Source organism: Mus caroli, unplaced genomic scaffold (assembly GCF_978045245.1).
Source record: "Mus caroli unplaced genomic scaffold, Mus_caroli_1 scaffold_9, whole genome shotgun sequence".
Classification (NCBI taxonomy): Eukaryota; Metazoa; Chordata; class Mammalia; order Rodentia; family Muridae; genus Mus; species Mus caroli.
The window spans coordinates 82794992-82807365 of NW_028227264.1; the positions used below are offsets into that span (position 1 = coordinate 82794992).

A 12374-nucleotide genomic window follows, 5' to 3' on the forward strand; every position below is an offset into this window, starting at 1 on the left:
TTCATTCTCATCCACTCCTATTATCCGTAGGTTTGGTCTCCTCATTGTGTCCTGGATTTCCTGGATGTTTTGAGTTAGGATCTTTTTGCATTTTCCATTTTCTTTGATTGTTGTGCCGATGTTCTCTATGGAATCTTCTGCACCTGAGATTCTCTCTTCCATCTCTTGTATTCTGTTGCTGATGCTCGATGCATCTATGGTTCCAGATTTCTTTCCTAGGGTTTCTATCTCCAGCGTTGCCTCACTTTGGGTTTTCTTTATTGTGTCTACTTCCCTTTTTAGGTCTTGGATGGTTTTATTCAATTCCATCACCTGTTTGGTTGTGTTTTCCTGCAATTCTTTAAGGGATTTTTGTGCTTCCTCTTTAATGTCTTCTACTTGTTTAGCAGTGTTCTCCTGTATTTCTTTAAGTGAGTTATTAAAGTCCTTCTTGATGTCCTCTACCATCATCATGAGATATGCTTTTAAATCCAGGTCTAGCTTTTCAGGTGTGTTCGGGTGCCCTGGACTGGGCGAAGTGGGAGTGCTGGGTTCTGATGGTGAGTGGTCTTGGTTTCTGTTAGTAAGATTCTTATGGTTACCTTTCGCCATCTGGTAATCTCTGGAGATGTTATAGTTGTCTCTGTTTAGAAATTGTTCTTCTGGTGATTCTGATTACCGTCTATCAGCAGACCTGGGAGACAGGCTCTCTCCTCTGAGTTTCAGTGGTTAGAGCACTCTCTGCTGACAAGCTCTCCTCTTACAGGGAAGGTGCACAGATATCTGGTGTTTGGACCTCCTCCTGGCCGAAGAAGAAGGCCCAAAACAGGACCATTCCCAGATGCTGTGTTGCTTTGGCAGGTCACAGAAGCTGTCAGCTTCTGTGGTGCACACTCTCACCTGTGCAGACTAAGTTCCTAAGTTCGTCGGAGTCCCGGATCCAAGATGGTGCTCCCTTCTCCTGAGGCAGAGGGCTCCTGTGCAGGGCGGGACTAATGTCCTCCAGGTGGGAGGGTGCCGGATGTCTGTGGCCCCAAAAGGGTGCTGCCTCAGCGGCTCTGTGGCTCCCGCCTGTCCCAGAAGCTGTCTGCCTCTGTGGTGCACACTCTCACCTGTGCAGACTAAGTTCCTAAGTTCAGCGGAGTCCTGGAACCAAGATGGCACTCCCTTCTCCTGAGGCAGAGGGCTCCCGTCGAGTATTTTCAACGATTCCCCAAGCTTTACTGACACTGGATTTGGAAGGACATGTGTTTAGTCTTGGAGTTAGGACCCCATTCCTTGACTTATTTGTGTCAGAGAAGGCTATAGAATAGAATAGGCTGTGAGCCAAGGAGACTGGGGCTTAATCTCCAGGGGTAAGTGGGAGAACTCTGTGAGGCATCTGTGGTGAGGTGTCCTCCAGAGACCCTGTAAACACAGACATTTCCTGGAAGCTGAGTTGCCGGCTCTGTGCCAGCAGGTCTAGGCTGAGAGGAGAGAACCCAGCCACTTCAGGGCTGAAGCTGGAACTCATTTTATTGTATCGGTCTTTTGGCAGAGGCAGGCTTAAACAGGTCGTGCTGAGTCACTCCAGTACAGAAGTGAACAAGATAGGTCTCTAAACTCGAGCAAAGGCTCAGGCTTCCTCACTAGGCCTCAGTATCTGGCTAAATAAGGCCCAGCATCTTCCCTCTATTTTCTTTTTATGAGCAGGTCACATGGCTTCTGTCTTAGTTTGCCCCCTGCCTGGGGATCTTACCTGTTTCTGGATACCATGTGTCTCTCTGGCTCAAGGGGGTTACTCCGTGACCTGTCTCAGGTTATCTCAGCATGTCTGAGATCTTACCCGTCATTGGTTAAGTGGAGAAACTGGGGAGGGTCGCTCATATTCTGAGGGCCAGTCATATGTTGACCTTGGTTCTCAGGACATGAGCCTATGGTAATGCCTTTCAACCTGAAGGAGTCTTACTGCCTCTAGGTGGTGTTGAACAAATTATGTGAGTTTGTTAAGCACACACGGCCCCACTATTAGGAGGAGGAGGGGGAAGCAGGTTGCATCCCCCATCAATCTTTTGGAGGATCTTCAGCATTGTCATCAACAGGGGAATCTTCATTCTTTTTTCTTGACAAATCTGTGGAGGAAGCAGGAAGAGGGCTCTCAGGTCTAGGGAATCCCTGGAGTGATTATCATCATCATCCCCCTGTTGGGGCAAAGTATTTTATGTCTCTGGCTGGTATCCAGATTGGTCTTTTTTCATTTGGGGGGAACACAGGGTCAAACCATCTTCTGGTTGTTAAGAGTGGGTCTGGTCCTCTCCCAGCTCTGGTCAGTGGGTCTCTCCACCTGACCCAAATGGAACTGTAGGAAACCAGTGAAGACCAATGTTTTTGAAATGGGGACAGTTGTGGATCTTTAGAAAAATTTAAAATACTTATGGTAAATAGTGCCTTTTTCAGTTGATCATGTGAGGGTAGCAACTCCCCCTTTTGTTTTTGTAATTGAGTCTTAAGGACTTTGTTATGTAAGACCCCTGAAGTTGGGCCTCTGCTCAAGTCTCGGGATGAGCTGCCCAGCACCCCAATGACTTGAGAGAAAATCACACCTGATGCAAACTGCAAGAGGTTTTATCAGCTAGCTGAGGACGAACTCCTTTCACCGTGCAGGGCAGGGGATTTCGACCCTGAGCGGTGACATTAGGGGGATTTTAACAGCTAGGGGAGGAGTTGGGAGGAGTTGGGAGGAGTTGGGAGGAGTTGGGAGGAGTTGGGAGGAGCTGGGAGGAGCTGGGAGGAGCTGGGAGGAGGAGTTCCGTTTTGGGTGTCCTTGGTGAAATTTCCAAGGCAGCAGGATTGGGGAGTGAGTTCTTTCTGAATTTTTATCTCCGTGTCCTCGGCACAGGAAGCCAGGCAAGTGCCTGGCTGGATCTTTTACCCTTATCGCATCTCTGGTTGTAAAGTATAGAAACAAAAAGGCTTTTTGCTGGCTATAGAGAACAAAGAGCTTCTTTCTGACTGTATTTTTTAAAGATCATTTTCCACATCCCTAAAAACCCTAAAAAGGCTTCACTTATAAAGCAGAGGCCATTATCAGTTTTTATCTGATCAGGCAATCCAAGAATAGCAAAGCATTGGAGCATGTGACTTACCGAGGCACCTGTAGGAAAGGTTAGTAGGACTTGTATGTGCGGACAATCTTTTTAAGATCTTTGTCTGATATGAGGGAACCTATGAGGGAGGGGCCTCCAGTTAGTATGGATCAAGAGGTGAAAGCGGGTGGCCTCTAAGACAGTGTGATATTGGAGTCCAGATGCCACCTGGTCAGCCAGGCTGTTTCCCTTCAACAAGAAGCCTGTGAGATTTTGGTGACCTCTGAGGTGTTGAATATGAATGGGCTTTTTTTTTTTTTTTTTGTCTTTGTGCAAGAAGGGTAGGTGCTTGCATCGTCAAGGGGGATATAGGATTGGAATCTAGCCTAATATGGGCTTCAGGCAAACTGGGCAATAAGTTAGCCACATATAAAGTATCAGAAAACAAGTTAATCATACCAGGGATGGAATCCAACCCCATTAAGACAGCAAAGGGCTCCTTAAATTGTGCTGACCCTGTTAGAGTTCACCAAAAGACACTAAATCACAAAGACCACAGAGACGACTGGCCTCTTCCAAGGACCCAGCATCTGTGTTAGCACCACTTTTGCTATCCCTTTACTCTAGAACAGGTGGAAGGGTTTGGTCACGAGGGGGTCCTTCTTCTTGGGGCAGTCTCTTGCTCAGTGCCCTTTTCCTTTACAGTAAGCACAGTGATCTTTAGCCAAAGGCTCTCTGGGGGTGCCCAGCACTGTCTTTCTAAGCTCTCTGGTTTCCCTGACTACTGTGTCCAGTACTTTATGCAAGTTTCTCTCTTGTCTCTTAATCCCTTTTTAATTCCCTGGCTTCCTGTTCCTTCTGCTTCTCATTCCCAAGCATCATGTGCCACCTTGCTAGGTTCCAGTCTTTGTTATTTATCTCTCTTTGCTCCTGTTTTCCTGACTGTAATGGAGATCTCATACAATGTTCTCACTCTCCATCCCTTTGTTTCTCCTCCTTGTCTTTGCTTCCTTTGGATGTTATCCAATTATCACGTCCCCATCCTGTCACCCATCCCCCCCCCATAGTTCACTTCTGCCCTGGTTTATCTTTCTGTCTCACTGCATATCTCTGGTTCTGACTCTGGTCTCTGTCTTTGCTAGCTTGTCCGTGTGTCTTCTCACCACTTGTGCTTTGTCCTTCTGCCCATCATGCTTCCTATTTCTATATAGCAACCCTTCCTTTTTCCTTTCTCTATCTCAGATCCTTCTCTAATCCCCTTCATCTCTGTTTCTACCTCTCCTCACTGTTAATCTCTCCATTTGCCACTGTCATCCATTTCTGAGTCTGCTGAAGCTTTGCTCTTCTTTACCCTTGAGATATCCTTGCCCAGATTCTCTATGGGTTTAAACTTTCTTCTTTCCAGAACTCTATCTGTACACATCTGTCTTCCTCATCCTCTTTCTTTCTCTTCCTTCACTTCTTATCTCACTTCTTAGCAGCACTATCCTTCCTGCCTTTCCTTCGTTTCTTTTTCTCTCCTCCATACTTTCTCAGCAACCCACAACTCTTACCGATGACTGTTTTGAGACTTACTGATGACTGTTTTGAGAATCATGTGGTGAAAAGAATCCTCCAAATTTCTGTAACTTCCTTTTCCCTTGGTCAGATTGGTGAAGACCCACCATTAGAGCCTGGCAATAGACTTTCAGTTGCTCCCTACTTTCCATCAACCCAGCTTCCATGTCAGTAGGCAGCTGAGAGGGCCTCCCATCTGCGCCTGGGACATTCTTCCTAGCCTCTAAGAGAATTCTATGCCTTTCCTCTGTGGTGAAATCTGTGGTGAAAAGAACCTGCAACAATTGCTGGCAATTGTCCCACGTGAGCTGCTATCTTAAGGGGTGTGGTGCTCTGTCTTAGTCAGGGTTTCTATTCCTGCACAAACATGACCAAGAAGCAAGTTGGGGAGGAAAGGGTTTATTCAGCTTACTCTTCCACATTGCTGTTCATCACCAAAGGAAGTCAGGACTGGAACTCAAACAGGTCAGAAAGCAGGAGCTGATGCAGAGGCCATGGAGGGATGTTCTTTACTGGCTTGCTTCCCCTGGCTTGCTCAACCTGCTCTCTTATAGAACCAAGACTACCAGCCCAGAGATGGTCCCACCCACAAGGGGCCTTTCCCCCTTGATCACTAATTGAGAAAATGTTGTATCATGGAGGCATTTCCTCAACTGAAGCTCCTTTCTCTGTGATAAGTCCAGCTGTGTCAAGTTGACACAAAACTAGCCAGTACAATTGACCCCTTGTCAACTTGACACACAAACACATCACTAGTAAGCCTCAACCCTTACATTCTTATTCATCCCCAAGGTCTAAATAACTTTAAACATCCCACAGTCTTTACATATTCTTATATTTTCAATCTCTTTAAAATATCCATCTCTTTTAAAAATCCAAAGTCTTTTTACAATTAAAAGTCTCTTAACTGTGGGCTCCACTAAAATAGTTTCTTCCTTCAAGAGGGAAAATATTAGGGCACAGTCACAATCAAAAGCAAAAATCAATCTCCAACCGTCCAATGTCTGGGATCCAACTCACTATCTTCTGGGCTCCTCCAAGGGCTTGGGTCACTTCTCCAGCCATGCCCTTTGTAGCACACGCGTCGTCCTCTAGGCTCCAGATGCCTGTACTCCACTGCTGCTGCTGCTCTTGGTGGTCATCTCATGGTACTGGCATCTCCAAAACACTGCATGACCCCTTCAGTCCTGGGCCGTCAATTGTAACTGAGGCTGCACCTTCACCAATGGCCTTCCATGGCCTCTCACAGTGCCGAGCCTCAGCTGCTCTGTGTGACCCCTTCATGCCTTCAAAACCAGTACCGCCTGGGTGACCCTTACACATTACCAAGTTCTGCTGCAGCAGGAGTACAATCTTGGCTATTTCTGGAACACAGCCTCTTTGTGCTTTCAGAAAACACTTCCCAGAAGATGTCACCTCAACGATGCTGGTATCTTCTTAATCACCGCTAATTTCTTAGCTCCAGCTAACCAGCATCAATAGTCCCAGCAATGCAAAGTTTTTGCTTTAGCAGTTCTGGTATCTTGTTAATCACAACTGATTCTTCAGCCCCAGCTAACCAGAACTACAGAATCTTCACAATCAAAACAGCAATGGCCCTGAAAAGAGTCTTTTAATTTTCCTTCTGAAATTTCACAAGCCAGACCTCCATCTTCTGCACTGTTCTCAACATTATCTTCTAAGCTCCTACACAACATCTGACAGAGCTCTTAACAACGAATGGATCTTCAAGCCCAAAGTTCCAAAGTCCTTCCACAGTCCTCCCCAAAACATAGTCAGGTTGTCACAGGAATGCCCCACTCTGGAGCTAAAACTTCTAAGCCAGCAGAACCTAGAGTTATGGGGACAGGAAGCAAAAATTTTCCTAGAGGGTCACTAGGAGTGATAGTAAGTGGAACTATTCCCTTTTCCACCCCTTGATTCCTGGACCCATGAATCCTGGCTATGGGTGAAACTGTACCATATATTGAGCGCTGATTCAAAGCATATACTGCCTTCTGAAGAACTCTACCCCAGCCTTCCAAGCTGTTACCACCTAATTGGCGCTGTAACTGCGTCTTCAAAAGGCCATTCCATCTTAATATCAGGCTAGCTGCTTCAGGATGATGGGGAACGTGGTAAGACCAGTGAATTCCATGATCGTGGGCCCACTGTCGTACTTCTCTGGCTGTGAAATGAGTTCCTTGGTCAGAAGCAATACTGTGTGGAATACCATGACGATAGATAAGGCATTCTGTAAGTCTGTGGATGGTGTTTTTAGCAGAGGCATTATGTGCAGGAAAGGCAAATCCATAACCAGAATAAGAATCTACTCCAGTAAGAACAAAACGCTGTCCTTTCCATGAAGGAAGTGGTCCAATGTAGTCAACCTGCCATCAGGTGCTGGCTGGTCACCTCGAGGAATGGTGCCATATCTGGGGCTCAGTGTTGGTTTCTGCTGTTGGCAGATCTGGCAATCAGCAGCAGCTGTAGCCAGGTCAGCCTTGGTGAGTGGAAGCCCGTGTTGCTGAGCCCAAGCATAACCTCCATCTTGACCACCATGGCCACTTTGTTCATGTGCCCATTGAGCAATGACAGGGATGGCTGGGGAGAGAGGCTGACTGTCCACAGAACGGGTCATCTTATCCACTTGATTATTGAACTCCTCCTCGGCTGAAGTCACCTTTTGGTGAGCATTTACATGGGACACAAATATCTTCACATCCTTTGCCCATTTGGAGAGATCTATCCACATACTTCTTCCCCAGATGTCTTTTTCACCAATTTTTCAATTGTGATCTTTCCAAGTCCCTGACCATCCATCCAGCCAATCCATTGGCTACAGCCCATGAGTCAGTGAATAATCGTACATCTGGCCATTTCTTCTTGCAAACAAACTGTAATACCATGTGTACTGCCCGAAGTTCTGCCCACTGTGAAGATTTCCCTTCACCTGTGTCTTTCAGAGTTGTCCCAGAAAGGGGTTGTAATGCTGCAGCTGTCCACTTCTGGGTGGTGCCTGCATAACGTGCAGAGCCATCAGTAAACCAGGCCCTAGTCTTCTCCTCTTCGGTCAGTCGATCATAGGGAACACCCCATGAGGCTATAGGTGCATGCTTGGCAGCAGATGGCATTGTAACAGGAGTAGAAACCATAGGCATTTGAGCAACTTCTTCATGTAACTTGCTTGTGCCTTCAGGACCTGCTCTGGCCCGATCACGTATATACCTCTTCCATTTGATAATAGACTGCTGCTGTGCGCGTCCCACTTTATGACTTGCAGGGTCTGATAGTACCCAGCTCATAATGGGTAATTCAGGTTGCATGGTAACTTGGTGTCCTATTGTCAAACGTTCAGTTTCCACTAAGGCCCAATAGCAGGCCAAGAGCTGTTTTTCAAAGGGAGAATAGTTGTCTGCAGATGATGGTAGAGCTTTGCTCCAAAATCCCAAAGGTCTTTTCTGTGATTCACCTACAGGGGCCTGCCAGAGGCTCCAAACAGCATCTCTATCAGCCACAGACACCTCAAGTACCATCGGGTCTGCTGGGTCATATGGTCCAAGTGGTAGAGCAGCCTGCACAGCAGCCTGGACCTGTTGAATGGCCGCCTCCTGTTCCAGGCCCCACACAAAGCTAGCAGCTTTCCGAGTCACTTGGTAAATAGGCCTAAGTAACACACCCAAGTGAGGGATGTGTTGTCTCCAGAATCAAAGGGACTTAGGATCAAACCCGCATGCCAGTGGTCTCTGGTGAAGACCGCTCTGCCTGCAGACAAAGAGGATCTGCACCTCATTGGGCAGCGTGGCAGGGCCTTGCGGCCGGCTAGCATTGGCAGCCCACAGAGGTTGCACGTGGCGCAGCCCAGAGGTGAGCACGAGGGAGATGGGAACAGGGGTGGGGCCACCCGAGGAGGAATGGGAGCCTGCTGCCTGGGGCACACTGGACGGACATGTCAGAACTCTCTCAGCTCCGGTTCCACAGGCGGGACATGGACGGCAGCAGCGCCTGAACACCACCAGCTGCTCTCTGGAGTTGAAGAGTGGGGGGCAGGGCAGCCATGGAGAATCTGAAAGGAAGAGGTCAGCATCAGAGTCTGACAGGATTTTCAGGCTTTTTTTCTGGAGGGCATATATAACTACAAACCGGTAGGGGACCTGTGGATGGGAGAAAAGGGCAGGCCCAGAGGGGTGGGTAGTGTCTGTCTCATGATTCTCAAAACAGTCATCAGTCCTAGTTGGAACACAGAGACACACAAGACACACACAGAAACCATCCTCCAGGCGACCGGCACAAAATATAAACTAAAAACTGAATCGGATGGCCGGGGACGATTACTTCCCCTGCCCAGATGGAGTTAGACCCTCCAAGGGACTTTCTCCCAGCAGGAGAACAGAGCTTCCTCTGAACCTCCTGTTGCTGCAGTGTTCTAGCACATCTGCCCACTGCTCTGGCAACTGTCAGACAAACCTAAAGCAAAACAGAATCAGAAGGCGGTCTAGTGGAGGACACACAAGTGAACAAGACAGACAAAAACAGACAGGAATCCCACTTTACCTTGCTGGAGCAGTACTCTGATGCCCAGCATCTGGGTCTTGAGGAGGATTTTCCTGGCTAATGCACCAAATGTTGGAGTCTGCCAAAAGACCCTCACTCAAAAAACCCACAGAGACTGACATCTCTGCAAACCACAAGAGGTTTTTTTGTTTGTTTTTGTTTTTGTTTTGTTTTGTTTTATTCAATGCGTTGGGGAACCCCCTCAGCATGCAGGCAAGAGGAGAGACCCCAGACAAACAACACACTTTTTATACCTTGTAAGGGGTAGATTTAGGCAACAAGGCTTATTCTAATTGGTGTAGCAAGTAACCCTTTCAGGCATTGGTTGGTTTGCATAGGATGACTACCTTTGGCCTAGTCCCTCACACTGCCTGCCCTTATGGTTTTTCTCAGCATTATTTAGTCAGCCAGCTTCCTTATCTGGCTCTGCACTTGGCCTAATAGTATGGTTTGCAAAGTCCCTTCAGAGGGGGAAGGGACTGAGTGGTCTTGGATTTATTTTGGAGTTTACAGCCCCTCTGTCTTATATACCTCAGAACTAATGGGTCCAGATTTGTCATTTTCCCCAAAGGGAGAATAGAGAACCTCTGAGTATCCCAGGCACCCACCATCAGTAATGACCATGGGAGAATTAGGATCAGGCTTAGAGAAGAAGTGTCTGGGAGGCATCTACTCCAACCTGGAAAACAAGCTCACCCATCTGTGGGGATCAAAATGTCAATCATTGTCACCCAGAAAGCCTTAGAGGGCCAAGGCAACATGCTCTTCTTTCTTTGTAGCCAGGTAAAATTGGCCATCGTGAGGGGAGTAAGTATAGATTGAGAATTGATTCCAAAAAGTGGAACTGAAACATCTATTTGCTTGATGATACAATCAGCAAACTGATTGGTCATGGAATAAACCTGGGGAACTTCCACGGACTGGCCTCAGTCGGCCGCTCAACCCACAGGAGAATCGGTACCAGTACCCAGGTTGGCAAGGAGTTGGCGGGGTGACAAACAGATGTGAACACAGGGAGTGTTGATCTGAATGTAATTTTTCAAAGCCAGCATCAGATTTATAATACAAAAGAAAATAAGTTAGGTGACAAATCAGCCAAGGTACATTGAGGTTACTGGATGCTTAATGACACTTTACAAAAAACAGGAATGCATGCATAAAGACTGGCAGAAACTAGGCTATAGAACAACAGAGACAAAGTCAGCTCTATCTTAGGTTCAGCTATATTCTTTTTAAGTATTTTCCTCAATTACATTTCCAATGCTATCCCAAAAGTCCCCCATACTCCCCCCCCCACTTCGCTACCCACCCATTCCCATTCTTTTGGCCCTGGCATTCCCCTGTATTGGGGCATATAAAGTTTGCAAGTCCAATGGGCCTCTCTTTCCAGTGATGGCCGACTAGGCCATCTTTCGATACATATGCAGCTAGAGACAAGAGCTCCGGGGTACTGGTTAGTTCATCATGTTGTTCCCCCTATAGGGTTGCAGATCCCTTTAGCTCCTTGGGTACTTTCTCTAGCTTCTCCATTGGGAGCCCTGTGATCCATCCAATAGCTGACTGTGAGCATCCACTTCTGTGTTTGCTAGGCCCCGGCATAGTCCCACAAGAGACAGCTATATTTGGGTCCTTTCAGCAAAATCTTGCTAGTGTATGCAATGGTGTCAGCGTTTGGAAGCTGATTATGGGATGGATCCCTGGATATGGCAGTCTCTAGATGGTCCATCCTTTCATCACAGCTCCAAACTTTGTCTCTGTAACTCCTTCCATGGGTGTTTTGTTCCCAATTCTAAGAAGGGGCATAGTGTCCACACTTTGGTCTTCATTCTTCTTGAGTTTCATGCATTTAGCAAATTGTATCTTATATCTTGGGTATCCTAAGTTTTGGGCTAATATCCACTTATCAGTGAATACATATTGTGTGAGTTCTTTTGTGATTGTGTTACCTCACTCAAGATGATGCCTTCCAGGTCCATCCATTTGGCTAGGAATTTCATAAAATTCTTTTTAATAGCTGAGTAGTACTCCATTGTGTAAATGTACCATAATTTCTGTATCCATTACTCTGTTGAGGGGCATCTAGGTTCTTTCCAGCTTCTGGCTATTATAAATAAGGCTGCTATGAATATAGTGGAGCATGTGTCCTTCTTACCGATTGGGACATCTTCTGGATATATGCCCAGGAGAGGTATTGCTGGATCCTGCGGTAGTTCTATGTCCAATTTTCTAAGGAACCACTAGACTGATTTCCAGAGTGGTTGTACAAGCTTGCAATCCCACCAACAATGGAGGAGTGTTCCTCTTTCTCCACATCCTCGCCAGCATCTGCTGTCACCTGAATTTTTGATCTTAGCCATTCTGACTGGTGTGAGGTGGAGTCTCAGGGTTGTTTTGATTTGCATTTCCCTGATGATTAAGGATGTTGAACATTTTTTCAGGTGCTTCTCTGCCATTCGGTATTCCTCAGGTGAGAATTCTTTGTTCAGTTCTGAGCCCCATTTTTTAATGGGGTTATTTGATTTTCTAGAGTGCACCTTCTTGAGTTCTTTATATATATTGGATATTAGTCCCTTATCTGATTTAGGATAGGTAAAGATCCTTTCCCAATCTGTTGGTGTTTTATTTGTCTTATTGATGGTGTCTTTTGCCTTGCAGAAGCTTTGCAGTTTCATGAGGTCCCACTTGTCAAGTCCTTAATTTCTTTCTTTATTCCTTCCTTGACCAAGGTATCATTGAGAAGCGTGTTGTTCATTTTCCACGTGAATGTTGGCTTTCTATTATTTATTTTGTTATTGAAGATCAGCCTTAGTCCATGGTGATCTGATAGGATGCATGGGACAATTTCAATATTTTTGTATCTGATGAGGCCTGTTTTGTGACCAATTATGTGGTCAATTTTGGAGAAGGTACCATGAGGTGCTGATAGGATTTTACCTTTGACTATGAAGTGCCCCTCCCTGTCTTTTTTGATGACTTTGGGCTGGAAGTCAATCTTATCAGATATTAGAATGGCTACTCCAGCTTGTCTCTTCATACCATTTGCTTGGAAAATTGTTTTCCAGCCTTTCATTCTGAGGTAGTGTCTATCTTTTTCTCTGAGATGAGTTTCCTGTAAGCAGCAAAATGTTGGGTCTTGTTTGTGTAGCCAGTTTGTTAGTCTATGTCTTTTTATTGGGGAGTTGAGTCCATTGATATTAAGAGATATTAAGGAAAAGTAATTGTTGCTTCCTGTTATTTTTG

At 46.2% G+C, this 12374-nt stretch overlaps 1 pseudogene; it reads right to left on the bottom strand.

Annotated features, from left to right (window-relative positions):
- Positions 1-8287: 8287 nt before the first annotated feature.
- Positions 8288-12374, bottom strand: part of LOC147002702 (igE-binding protein-like) — a 43598-nt pseudogene continuing 39511 nt past the window's right edge.